Source organism: Protopterus annectens, chromosome 3.part1 (assembly GCF_019279795.1).
Source record: "Protopterus annectens isolate FY-2018-M chromosome 3.part1, PAN1.0, whole genome shotgun sequence".
NCBI lineage: Eukaryota > Metazoa > Chordata > Ceratodontiformes > Protopteridae > Protopterus > Protopterus annectens.
In genome coordinates, this window is record NC_056732.1 from 871,083,860 (window position 1) to 871,098,047 (window position 14,188).

Here is a 14,188-nt window from a genome sequence, read left to right on the forward strand (position 1 = left end):
TCCACATCTTCAGTTTTGTAGAAGATTGATTGTAAAGGCAATATTTCATTCCAACTCCTCTCTAGAGGTAGCGAGAAGGGGAAGGTCAAACAGATACAGAAAGATGTGTATTCCTTGGAGTCTGCATTAGGCAATCATGGGAGCAAGGGATTTGGTAAAGACCCTTAGTGCAGTAGAAAGGCTAAAGAGCAAGACACAGAATTGAAAATGCCATGATGATAATGATACAGAAAAGTGTAAAAACTTCATGAAGTTGGGATGGATGGGAATGTGCAGATATGCATCTTTGATATCCAGAGTAATCATGAAGGCTTGAGGCAGAATGAGTAAGAACAGAGTCTGGAGGGTCAGCATGTGGAAAGTGGGTACTCTTAAGAAGGTATTGAGAGGGGACAGGTTGAGGATAGGTCTACAGGAACCTTTCTTCCTGGGCACCAGGAAAACCTGGAGTAAAATCCTTTGCCTATTTGGTTGTTTGGGACACTCTGGATGGTCTCTTGGTTTAATAATTCTAACAGAACCTCTGGAAAAAGTCAAGTTTTTCCTTGAGAGGTTGAGAGATGCCCCTGAAGGAGTATAACTGATCCCACACCATAAATTACACTTTTTGAACAACTGAGAGCATCTTAGATTATGTTTTCCCAGGCTGGAAAGGATAGAGAAGGCCCTGGGAAAGTGGGACGTGGGTGGGAGGGGGAAGGAGTCAAAAAGTGGGTGGCTTGTCTGGAAAGGGATGCTGAAGTGGTGGAGTTGCTAGTGGGGCCCTAGACTGTTGAGGCCTCCTGTGACTCTTTTTTGTTCTGGGTTGTGAGTGAATGGAATGCCTACATACAAATACAGGTTTTGCAGGGTAATTTCTCTGGAACTCGGGTACTGGGGAAACAAAAATACATTTCAGTTTCTGTAGTTCCTTACTTTTTTCCTGCAATGATTAGAACAGGTTAGCAGCTGCAGGTCCAAACAAAGCAAAATTGTCCAGAAAAGCATCCATAAATTTGGATTTTATGTTCTTAGGTAAGGGCTCAAGTCTTAGCCAAGAAAATCTTTTCATCAATGATCCAGAGGCAGCTGCTCTGGCAGAACCCTCTGCAGCATCATAGCTGCATTTTATGGAGTGTCATGCTACTAGAGAAGAAGCACCAAGCAAAGAAGTCAAGATTTAATTCTCTGAGTCAGGTATGCCTGCAATTACCAGTGAAAGGTGAGACATCATTTCTAAAGTGAATGTGGTCATATGTATTTGGTAATCTATGACTCTGAATGCTAGAGTAGCAAAAGTGTATACTTGTATGCCTAATCTATCCAGGATCCTGCTTTCCTTATCAGATGTAAGAAGGTAGTGGAGGGCAGCAATTTTGATGGCTTGTCAGAAGCCACATAAATTACAGAAGGGTCTGCAGAAGAACATCTGAAGAGAAACTTACAGTTCTCTGTGACCTTGCAGAAGTGGTCTGTCTTTTTGGGGCAGGTGGCTGGAATCTGGTGCCTGTGAAGCTGAGGCAAAAGCTTCAAGAAAGGCATGCAGGACAGGAGGGATAGCTGATGGGGTAGATGATTCCACCTGTAATAGCTCATAGCATCTTGTTTGTTCTTGAGATACTTGGGTGCTATCCCATTTAAAGTGGTCTCTCATCTTAGCTAGGGTCTCTGCAAAAGACAGGTCTTCCATTGGTGAGTGTACCATTTGATTCCTCTTCTCAGGAGGCATAATCAGGGGGAAGGGATCTGAGAAGTGTAAGCCAGACGTTCATCCTCTGAAGATGCCTCTTCCTCAGATGTATTCTCTTCCCTAGTTCTTTCAAGTGGAGAGACAGTACTGGTTGGGGGGGGGGGGCTGTAAAAACATGGAGGAAGCTTAAGTGACATAAGGGCATTGAAAAGGTCCTCAGTGAATTGCTGCCAATTGCTAGAAGGTTTTTTTGGAGGAAACAAATTCTTTCTTTTTTGGTTTCTTTTTCCCATGCAGGTCTGCTTTATGTAGGGTAGGAGGGCCCAACATAGGCCTACATTTGATCAAGTTGGAATCTATGTCTTCCCTAACAAGGATCTGTGGAATCCCCTTAGGGCCTTCCATATTTATGAACCATGGTTCCCCTTGGACATCTGACATGGATACCTGCTCAGCCTCTGAGGACATGCTGATGTTCGGATCCAAGGTGGCCTGGACGTCAGGCTCAGCATGCAGATCTGAGCTTTGAATTGGGTGTGTCTCCAGGCTGGCCTCCACCTTGAGAAAGTTTCTGTATCCAGAGGCAGAGCAGAAGGTTCAGGCCATTGCTTTTTGGCCTTCCGCTTCAAAATCAAGTCCTCTTTAGCTCCAAAGATCCCTCTATAGCACTTTTTGCTAGCAGCTTTAAGCACTAATTCTCAAAATAGATAGCTAGGGAGGATAATCTACTCCATAAAGTTTTTGGGACAAATATCTGACAGAGCAGCTTTTGTGGTCATGATTTGGGCCTAAGCAGAACAGGCACTGGAGGTGGCTATCCTTGTGTGGAACTTGTTGTCCACATTGGCACTTGCCCCTCTTGGATGACATGAACTCTAACCAAAGACAGTAGCAAAAGTCAAAAAATTCCCCAACTGGACACTGATCTGAACTTTGAAGAATTGCAAATGACTCAGAGTCAGGCCATATGTTGGATCTGGTGTTCGGATCTGGCAGCAGAGAAGTTCTGAGGATGCTGTGTGCCTACATCACCTTTATGTCCGACATCCGATTACAGCCTACATGTGACATACCACACACCCTACAGTAGTGAAGTCTCTTGCATACTGGCCAATGTCAGGTCGCCTACCGTGGGGAGCTCCCTCATCTTATGAATACAGCAACAGGTAAGTAGAATGACATTTGTTAGCACTTTACTATAATCTCCAACTACAAATATTAGTCATATTAAACATTTTACCAATTTTATGTGGGATATAAAAACGCAGTGTAAAAAAATTCTATGAGAATTTTCTTTCTATAAAGGGGATGATGATCAACAACAATCTTCTTATCTGTATGTGGAAATTTTGAATAATTAGTCTGGATTGTATATTTCCAGTAAAATATCATAAAATTGTTTTGTAGTTTAATATATTGTTATATCTAACAGAACAAAGGTAGATAATGTTGTCTCTATTAACATTAGCAAATTAAAGTTTAATACACATGGATAGTGCCTTAAATCAGACATTTTCTTCAGATGTATTTTAATACACACAATCATTGCAGCTGAATACAAAAGACTTGCTCTTAGTATAAGTCAGCTCTTACATTGACAGTAGGTCTTTTGGAATATGGCTCTCAGTGTAAGCCTGTTTATAGATAGACCTTACACCAAAGCAAGTCACTTACACTGAGAGCAAGTATCATGGATTCAGGGTAGACTTATGCTGAAAGCAACTGTTTTGGAATCTGGCTGATTGCTAACTACACTTCACCAATAACCAATTTCTTAGGATTTGATTTACATATAATATCATCTACTGATAACTTGTTTCCTTCAAACAACTTAACCAGAATACAAATTCTCCTGTCTTCAGTTATTCCATCTTATCATAGTACTTTCAGTGAGTCCAACAGTAAAGGAGAGGGGAGATACTGTAAAAGCCAACTTTCCTAACACCTTCATCATTGTCACATATTCCAACCCCATTCCTCAGTTCTCTTCAGCCGAGATACTAATATCACTTCTTTAACTGAACAATTATAAGTATCGCTGCATCGTAGACATATATATCCCCAAGGTAACAATATTCCCCTGCTAGAAAATATTCTTGCCTGGATATCAAACAATATACACAATGAAACCATTATCTTATGTGATGAAAACATAAATTGGCTAGATTTCTCAGGTCCCTCTCCATAATCAAGTATCAACCTCTTCAACTATACATAGCTAATCACAGAAACAACTAGACCTAACAGAAACAAAGACAGTGGCTCAATTCTTGACTTGATATTAGTCTCTGACCCACACAAAATTTCAGCAGTAGTCACACTTTCATTCAGCATTAACAGCCATGTACCAGCCTATATAATACATAAGTTCACCCAAGCACCTTCCCAACACCAATATAAACAAACTAGGAACCTAACCAATTTTAATCCTACAACCTTAAACAAAACCCTGAGAATCATCAATTAGAATATACTAAAAACCCTGCCCCTTGATGAAGCTGTAGACTTCTTTAATTCCACATTCCTCAACACCTTAAACAAACTAGTCACATTTAGACAAAAGAGAGTAAAAACTAAGCATGCCATATGGCTCTCCAGAGTTACCAAGCACATCATGACTGCCAAGGACAAAGTATGGAAAAAATGCCAAAGTTACAAGAATCCCACTGATCTCCTACAATTTAGACAGCTCCATAAAAAAAGCAAAGCGCTTAGTCATCAATGACAGAAAAGAATATTATCTAAGACTCAATAAAACTGCAAACAATATCCAAAGAAATGTTGTAACTCTATCTCATGTCTACTTAACCCTCGTACCAAAAACAACCCCCGCCCATTCCCTGAGAAAACACTTAGTGAAATAGCCACCCTCTTTAACTCACATTACACTGACATAATAGCTAAACTTACCACTACCTTTCCCCACAGTAAGTCTAACACTAACTTCCATCCACTAACACTTCCTTCACAGAATACTATTTCCCCCTGACCACCCACCTTTTCATTCTCTCCCATACCCATTGCTACTATAACAAAACTACTCCTTAAACTGAAACCTGGCTCCAGCACCCCTGACAGCTTACCCCCAGAATACCTCCAAATGTCTACTAGATCCATTGCTTATCCCATCAACGTACTTCTCAATAGATGTCTCCAAGAGTCTTATGCACTTACTATTTAGAACAAAGCATACATTCTTCCCCTCCATAAAGGTGGTAATAATAGAGATATCTCTAATTTTTGACCTATTGCTATTCTCTCCCCCTTTCTAAAATCCTGTTGAAAATGATCCATAATCAACTTCTAAATTATCTGCTCCTAAACCGACTCCTCTTCCCAACTCAACATGGGTTTAAGCCAGGTCATAGCAAAACTACCACTCTTATTCCCTTCATGGACACAGTCAATCAAGCTAGAAACACTGGAAAAGTTGTATCTTCACTCTTTCTCGACATCTCAAAAGCTTTTGGTGCAGTCTCCCATCCCCTAATCCTCAATAAACGTTCCGATCTAGAAGTCACCCCCCCAACTCTAAACTGCTTCGCTAACTATCTAAAAAACAGACGGCAATCTACCAAATGGTTCACATTTTTCTCTCCATTTCTTGAGTCTTCCACAGGTGTTCCCCAAGGCTCCATCTTAGGACTTCTTTTTTTCAGTATATTTGGAAATGACTTTAAATCAATTGTTAAACATGGATCAGTAGTACAATATGCAGATGATTCAAGCATTATTTGCTCTGCTAAATAGACAACAGAACCTCTGCAAATAACCCAGAATGCCTTTTCTGCTACTGAAATTTGGAAGGCCAATAATCATCTTGCACTAACTCCAATAAAACAAAATTGCTAATATTTACTCCCAAGAAAAACCTCTGTAAACAAGACAGATTTCACCATTCATTCTCAAAACAACACCATTATAGAGGTTGTCTCCCACACTAAATTACTAGGAGTTATTTTGGCTGAAAACCTGAAATTTGACCTCCATATCCATAATAATATAAAAAAAAAACCACCAAAAACTAGACACCCTCTATAGACATAAACACTTTCTTAACTGCTCTACACAGTGAACTTTGGCCTTAACCTTCCTCCTATCCTCTCTCCTGTATGGTGCTCCTCTCCTTACCAATATCCACTCTTTCCCAAAAAACAAGCTTGAGTCCTGTTACAATAAGGTTGCCAAGTTTGCAACCATTGTAAAATACTCTTCCCATCACTGCATCTCCCTACAATTGCTTAACTAGCTTGATCTTCCACATTACCTGACCTACCTGCAACTAATCACAGCAGACAAAATCATTTACAAACCTTTACACTGCCCAGCCCTTTCTTCCATTTTAACCCACTATCATACAAATAGACCACTCAGATCTGAAAATCAACTTCTCCTGCAAGTAAACAAACCATAATTCCCAGCTGGCCACATGCTCTACTCTTTCTCTATTGCCAAGCTAAGGAATGGTTTCCCAATAGCTAACAGGACCTCCAGTAATATCTCCTCCTTCAAAATAATCTCTGTGGCAACCTCTCCACTTTATGGCAATGCAGATGCCCTAATTCCCATCCCTAAGTAACCTGAATTCCCACGCTTTGTCATACTCACCCTTGCTCACATCTTCACCCCTTCAAATCTTTCTTTTACCACTAATTTAATCATGCATAAGATATCTATCTATGCCTAACTATCAGGGAATAATTCAATTACATATTGCCAGGCACTGTTGTTCTGGCTGACACTCTTAGAGCACCTTAAAAGCAAAGCAATAGGACTGTTTTAGCCATTACATTTTATTTAAATGTATAGAAATATGATTGCTTAAGTTACTATGTATCACTTAACTGTATTACTCTATACACATCGAATGTTACATGCCTCTTATTTTGATTTTGTATAATACTGTTTGTTTTTGTATAAAACTGTTTGTATCTGCTAACTGTGCCTTCACTGAAAATGACCACTTTTGGGCCAGTGGACATTTCCAGTAAATAAACGCCAATAAATATATAAATATATTTACATTTACATATATATATATATATATATATATATATATATATATATATATATATATATATTTATTTATTTATTTATTTATATTAACATTTGCTTACTGGGGAAGTCTGGCTGGGCTGGAAGGCCATTTTCAGTGGAGGCCAGGGGAGAAAAGCTCCAAGTAAAATTTATCAATTACAACATTATTTAACAATGAACTCAAGAACATCATAATACATTTGTAGAATACAATACAGGAATACAGTTCTTAACAAAGTACATATGGGAACATCATACAGAGGTTTAGAAATCAAAATCAGTATTATGAGTACAAAAAGGACCAATTACAGTGAGACCCTTGGAGCTAATAACATATAAAAGTAAGTATACATTATACAAAAGGTAAGCAACTACACTTTATAGAACATGTAGAGAGCAATATTCAGTGGGCCATATGAACAGGAGCATAGTCATTACAGTTAGATGGTAGGTAGGAGAGGACTGGGTGAGTAGAAAGTAGGAGAGTTCAGAGAGCAAATTGGAATGAGGAGAAAATCTTAGTTAGAGGACAGGAAAAGGTAATATTAGTAGTAATGTTAATATATGTATGTATCCACATATACACGTGGCATTGCTTAGACTGACTCTAGGAAGAGTTGACATCTGCTGATCAATAGCTGAGTAAGAATACTGTAATACTGGAGTTGGGAAATACCCCCTTTCCCTGGTATTGTGATGTCTCAGTATCAGAAGATATAATTGGCGGGGAAGCTGAGGTATTGCAAATGAGCACATTATTTTTTACTTGTATGCTCTAAATTCATGTCTCAGAGCATGCACATTTTTTTCAATCATTTTGAAGTGATGTTAAGAACATTGGTCCAGATTCCGGAAGAGTTGCTCCTACAGTACACCTACCCTGATTCAGAAAGAACTACTCTCAGTATAAGTGACTTACTTTGGTGTAAAGCCTATCTATAAACTGGCTTACACTATTGGCCAAATTCCAAAACACCTGTTCTCAGCCTGTTCTCAGTGTAAGTGATCACTTAAACAGAGAACAAGAGTTTTGCAATCAGACCCATTGATTTTCTATCATTTAGATATTTTAAAATATACATACACACACACATATATATATATATATATATATATATATATATATATATATATATATATATATGGGTATACTGCTTTTCATCAAATACCATGTATTCGAAAAAGAGGAGAAGATCGCTCAGTTACGCGAAAGTGCACTTATTTGAAAGTGCACTTTTGCAAACTCAGCTTCTATGAACGGATCGCACCACAGTGGAGGACAGCAGGAAAACATGCTATGTCCTCCACAGTGGTGTGGTAGTTACGGACCTTAGGGTTAGGGCACGGGTCATGATAAGGGGACAGCCCTACTAGCTATCCCCTTACCATGACACACGCCCTAACCCTAAAATAACTACTGCACTAAAATCAGTAGTAGCCCGTTCGCTGAAGCGGGTTTCGCAAAAGTGCACTTTCAATTAAGTGCACTTTCGCATAACCCAGGGTCTACTGTGTGAGTTTGAAGAAGTGTATTTTCTAACTTATACAGTACACACATATCTATATATATCTATATATATATATATATATATATATATATATATATATATATATATATATATATATATCGATCCCTATCAGTTTATTGAGTTTTCAGAAACTCAAAATTCATATGATCAAGACCATATGATGTATATGGGTTTACTTCATACCATTAAATGTTGAATGGAGATTGTGGTACAGTGAGGACTGGAAAATGTACCCTTTCTTTCATTGTAGTGTGATCTCAAAGTTGGTGTATATTTAATTTGCAGGGGGTTGGGAGTGCGGAGGAGGGCTCCCCATTCTGCACAAATGTAAAGCAAAGTAGATTTTTCTCTGTTTTTTTGCTTTGAGTTTTTGGAAACTCAATCATATTGTCTCCTCTGTATGAATTTCGAGTTTCTGAAAACTCCATCATCTGGCATAGATCCAAACACACACACACACACACACACACACACACACACACACACACACACACACACACACACACACACACACACACACACACACACACACACACACACACACACATATATATATATATATATATATATATATATATATACTTTGAAACACTAGTGTACAAAAATTGTTGATACATGGATCAGATTTTGGAATTTTATTTAGAATATGGTATTTTCTGTTCATAGTTATAGTAATAGACAATCTTTTATACGTAGCCATCATTTGATCAAAAAATAATACCAATGTCCATTTGTTTTTAAAGTATTTGAAATGACATGCACTAGCTTAGTTTGTATACCAAGTAACAGGCATTTTCTGGTAACATCTGATGTGTACTCTCATTGTTTTATATGATAATATTTGGATTAATCATCTTCGGGTAAACTGCTGTTATCCTTACATTTCAATGTGATCTGCAGTTAAAAAAATGGTTTCTAAATAGCTAAGCTTTCAGAATTGTAAATACTAATTTCAGAAATTGTTTTAGCTGTTTGTATATTTTTATTACATATAATGCAATTAATTTCTACTCACTGACAGCACATACCATTGAGTCCTAAAATAAAATTAAGAATATAAATGTTTTTGCAGATGGAGGCACTATCCTATACCCCTTCACATGGAGTCTAGGTGCCCATATCCTCTGCAGCTTAATATATTCTAACTCAGAGATTGAACTACACTGAGGGAAAAAAGAGGAACTTTCTTTACCCCCATTAACTAACAGTTTCACAGTGACAAAAACACTGACTCACTTATTGATCTTACAGTCTCTTTGTTTCACACACACACACACACACACACACACACACACACACACAAACACACACACACACATATCCCAGCTTTCTTCCGCCAGTTTAGCACTTGTACACATACAGATACCATTGTCCACTAATCTTTTTGTGTCAAACAAACACATATTCACATACATACTCTCACTGCTGTCACATTCACACATGTACAAGCTTCATTTCTCTAATATACCCTCCCCCCCCCCCCACACACACACACACACAGGCACATACATATTCACACTGTTGATGAAAGACCTTGCATTGAAAAAAAAACAGTTTCTTCAGGTGATATTGCATACTTTCACTTTTTCAAAGTGGTACACATCCTTCTCACAGGCTTGCAGGCTGTAATTGTACACCCTTGTATAGAAACATTTGACCAGAATAGGAACTGATGAAACTGCTTTAACAAAATTATCCTTTTCATATACTAAATTTGACAAATATCTATCCTATCTATCTATATATCTATCTAGCTACATAGCTCTGAATCTATGATTGTATAATGATTGGCGAATGAGTTTCTTTGTTAAAAAAAAAAACAAGATATCCAATAAAACACGTCAAAAATTCATTATATCAAACATAAACGAAGTGATGTTCAGAGCACTGAAAAAGGAAACAAGTTTCCTTTTCGGATGCACAATCCAAAGTGCAAACACATCCAGCTCATATTTGTCTGAATAGTGGTAGTTTATTGTAAGGGTTTTTTTTAAGTTAAAATACTTGTTAGGGTCAGAGAAAGCAGCAGGGTTAAATTTAAGGTTATGGTTAACATGCATTACTAAGGTGGGCAGTGAGACTTTGACCCATTGTTACATCTTAATAATACATAGTTATGTTAATTCTAACCCTGGCCTTAACCATAATGTGAATCTTAATTAAAAAAAAAAAAAAAAAAAAAAAAAAACTTCTCATAACACTACCACAACACAAGGCAACTCATACAACCCCCCACACCCACTAGACAAAATCTGTCCCCTTACCAAATCCTAACTCTAACCATTCACAATCATACACATACTTACTCAATAACCTTCCCTAATCCTTACTGTAACCTTAACTCACACACATTTGTAAACACATACACACACACACACACACACACACACACACACACACACACACACACACACACACACACACACACACACACACACAGAGTATACATTTCACTTACCAGTTTCAATGCAACAAACACCTGACAAAACATCCCTCAACAAACCAGATTCTCAGCCAAACAGCCCTGCACTTTTCCAGCTGTCAACCAAAACAATGCACCACCAAAGACATGACACTCATGTATATCTATATCTGTTTATATATATATATATAAATACATATATATATATATATATATATATATATATATAAAAACATATAAATACATATATATATATATATATATATATATATATATATATATATATATATATATATATATATAAATATATATATATATATATATATATATATATATATATATATATATATATATATATATATATATATATATATATATATAGGTATACTTTATAACATTGAAATTTCAGAACATTGAATTTCATAACACTGAGACCGTAACATCGAAAATTCAAAACTCGGAAAACCCAATACATTGAAAACTCAGAACATTGAAAGTGCGCATCATAACATTGATAACTATATTTCACAAGTAAATAATATCACCTCCACCTACAACAATACCTAACTAACAAAGACACTTTCTACAACATTTCTGCAGGGAGGCAATCCCCCCTGCAACCCCCCACACCCCCCGTAAATTAAATATACCAACTCCAAGATCGCACTTTTGTGGAAAAAAGTAAATTTCCTAATGTCACTGTATGCTGATTGTGATACAGTGTTGTTAGGGAATTATTTTTTTCCACTGTAGTGCGATCTTGGAGTCAGTATATTTAATTTAGGGGGCTGTGGGGAGCAGAGCCCCATAGTAGAAAGTGGGCTTGTTAATTAGGTTTTGTTATAGGTGGAGAAGATGTTATTTACATGCGCATTGTAGTTTTCAATGTTATGAAGCACACTTTCAATGTTCTGAATTTTTAATGTTTTGGGTTTTCAATGTTTTGGGATTTAGATGTTTTGGTCTCAATGTTTTGAAATTCAACATTATGAAATTTCAGTGTTATGATGTAGATATATAGATAGATATATGAGTATGTGTGTGTTTATGAGGGGTGCTTGTAGTCCTTAGGCTATCTTGTTAATGCCTGCTTCATTTTAATATTAGTGATGTAAAAAGTAAAGTAAGAGATTATTGAATGTTTGAATAGAAATAATATATTTAATATGGTACAGACAAAACTATGTGCTGCTCTGCCACAGTGAGTAGTGCAGCTGATAGAAAAGGATCACCGATTAGCTTCTCTGCAGGAATATATTCTCTATGGAGCTTTAATGCTCTCCTTGCATCCATGTTGATGCTCTCTGGATGCTCTGGCTTCCTCCCAAAGTCACGTAGTAGGTACATTGGCAATCTTCAAATTGCCAGTAGAAGTGTGTGAGTGAGAGTATATATGCATTCTGTGAAAGATCAGTGCCCGATCTAGACTGATTGAGTTTCCATGATTTTTTTTTTTTTTTGCTTTTTAAACACCAGACCAGCACTTTTTATGCAACTTTATTAAATCATAACTGTAACTGCAATCCAGGTATACATATAGCTATAGAACATTAAACAAACCGTTGTCAATGTTTTCATGCATTATACATTTTAATACTTTTCATTTACTCCAGTATTACCTAACTAGCTCAGTTATTGCCTTTCCCCAAACTTCACTCCTCATGAACATTATTAAGCCTGTATTGTTCATAAAATCACATGCATGTATATATTTTTTGCACTTTCAGTTTTCTAAAGATCCCTCATTACTCCACTCACAGCTAGTTAGATTTTGATTTTTTTTTTTAGTGATTGCTTATTTAGAGGCAAGCAGTTTTAAACTTAGTAAGGCTTTACTATGTCTAGTTGATTCACATCTTGTGTCACAGCTCAAAAGAATCATTTCCTCAGTTACAATCATTTTCTTTCTCAACTTTTCTGACAAAGTTCACTGTAGCGTGTTTTTGAAATTTGTCATCTCACGGAACTTCCAAGAAACTTGTACCAATTATCTCTTTCTTTCCCACCACACCTTCAACATTTGTTGTCTAGCTGAGAAAAAGTTATCTGAAATCTGCCTGTGGTATAAAATGCCTGTGCAATCACTTCCAAACAAAAATCCTAAACCTGCAGGACTTTGTTCCATATATGGGAGCCATATATGCGTGCTTTTATTGTTTCGTTGTAAATTGCCTTTCACAACCTTTTCTAACCCTCACTGGTGGATTTTTGTAGTTATCTGAAATATTTTATATGTCCTACTAATATCCCTTTTTAACTGCTGCTTTTTTTCTAGACTGCTTGTGCTCAGTGATGGCAACAGAGGATCCAGAGGGTTTGCCATCCTGTATAAGGATAAAGCCAGTTATCAGAAAAATTAACGAATAAATAAATGAAGAATAAATATAAGAGAAAAAAAAATATTATATTATTTATTTTCACCACAGGATGAGAAAGTGGTCTCAACATTATCAGGTTTTTAAAGAATTATCAGTAAAGAAAGCGAAACAGTATTAATGTAAAGCATGCATAAACATAAACTTTTTTTAACTTGCACTAATAAATGTCTGAAATAGTAGAAGACCTTACAATAACTAAATGCATGCAGACATACGTGTGTGTGTGTGTGTGTGTGTGTGTGTGTGTATAATACATATATATTTATATTTTTTTAGAATTTTATTTTCATAAACTTATTATGCAGTTGTATTTGTGTCTTAAGTATGTACTACCACTGCTGAAAATATACCCTAGTCTGCACTCAATTTTAGACAGAATCTTCCATCCTGTCTCACTACCCCAACCCAAATTTCACCCCCAGCCTCAGAATGACATCATCCAGAAGGTGAAGCACAGATTGGCTGAGGGTCTTGTCTCACCAGGCTATGGTAATAAGATTATGAAACCTCATTACCCATTCTTATCATAGTGCAATTATACCTGAGAACTCTGTGGATCTCAGGAGTCTTAACAAAGTTGGCAGGATCCAGACCTGTATCTGTATGACAGTGCCAGAGCTGCCATACAGTTGAAGGTGTACATCCATGAGACCATCCTGCATAATAACCCCTCCCATATATGGAACTTGCTGCTTCAGGCAGTCTGGATTACCATAAGTTACTGCCTATATTGCCATATCCTTCATACATGTGAAGCTGGTAACTTGCCTAAATAGTCTATGGACCTCAATGTGCTATTATTTTGTTTCATTATTTTACATAGGCAGCTTCTGCTGAAATGCAACTGTGAAAAGTTTCAAAACTGCATGTCAGATTCCCATTTTAAAATCAATGGTAGGACTTCACTGCCCATGGCAGTATACATTTAATGAGGTGTGGTACCCCTTAGCTTTTGTACTTAGGCATGACTTAACTGTTCCAGATGGAATATGAGTCCACATCTGAGTCTTTTTGGAATCTTGGTCTATTAGTATGTGATTTATAACCTGTAGTGGACTGCCTTCCCATCCAGCACTGACTATAAGGATTATGACCCTTTTTGCTTATACACACTGTCAATCCCATGCTGACATGAATAGGATAAAGGAGGTAC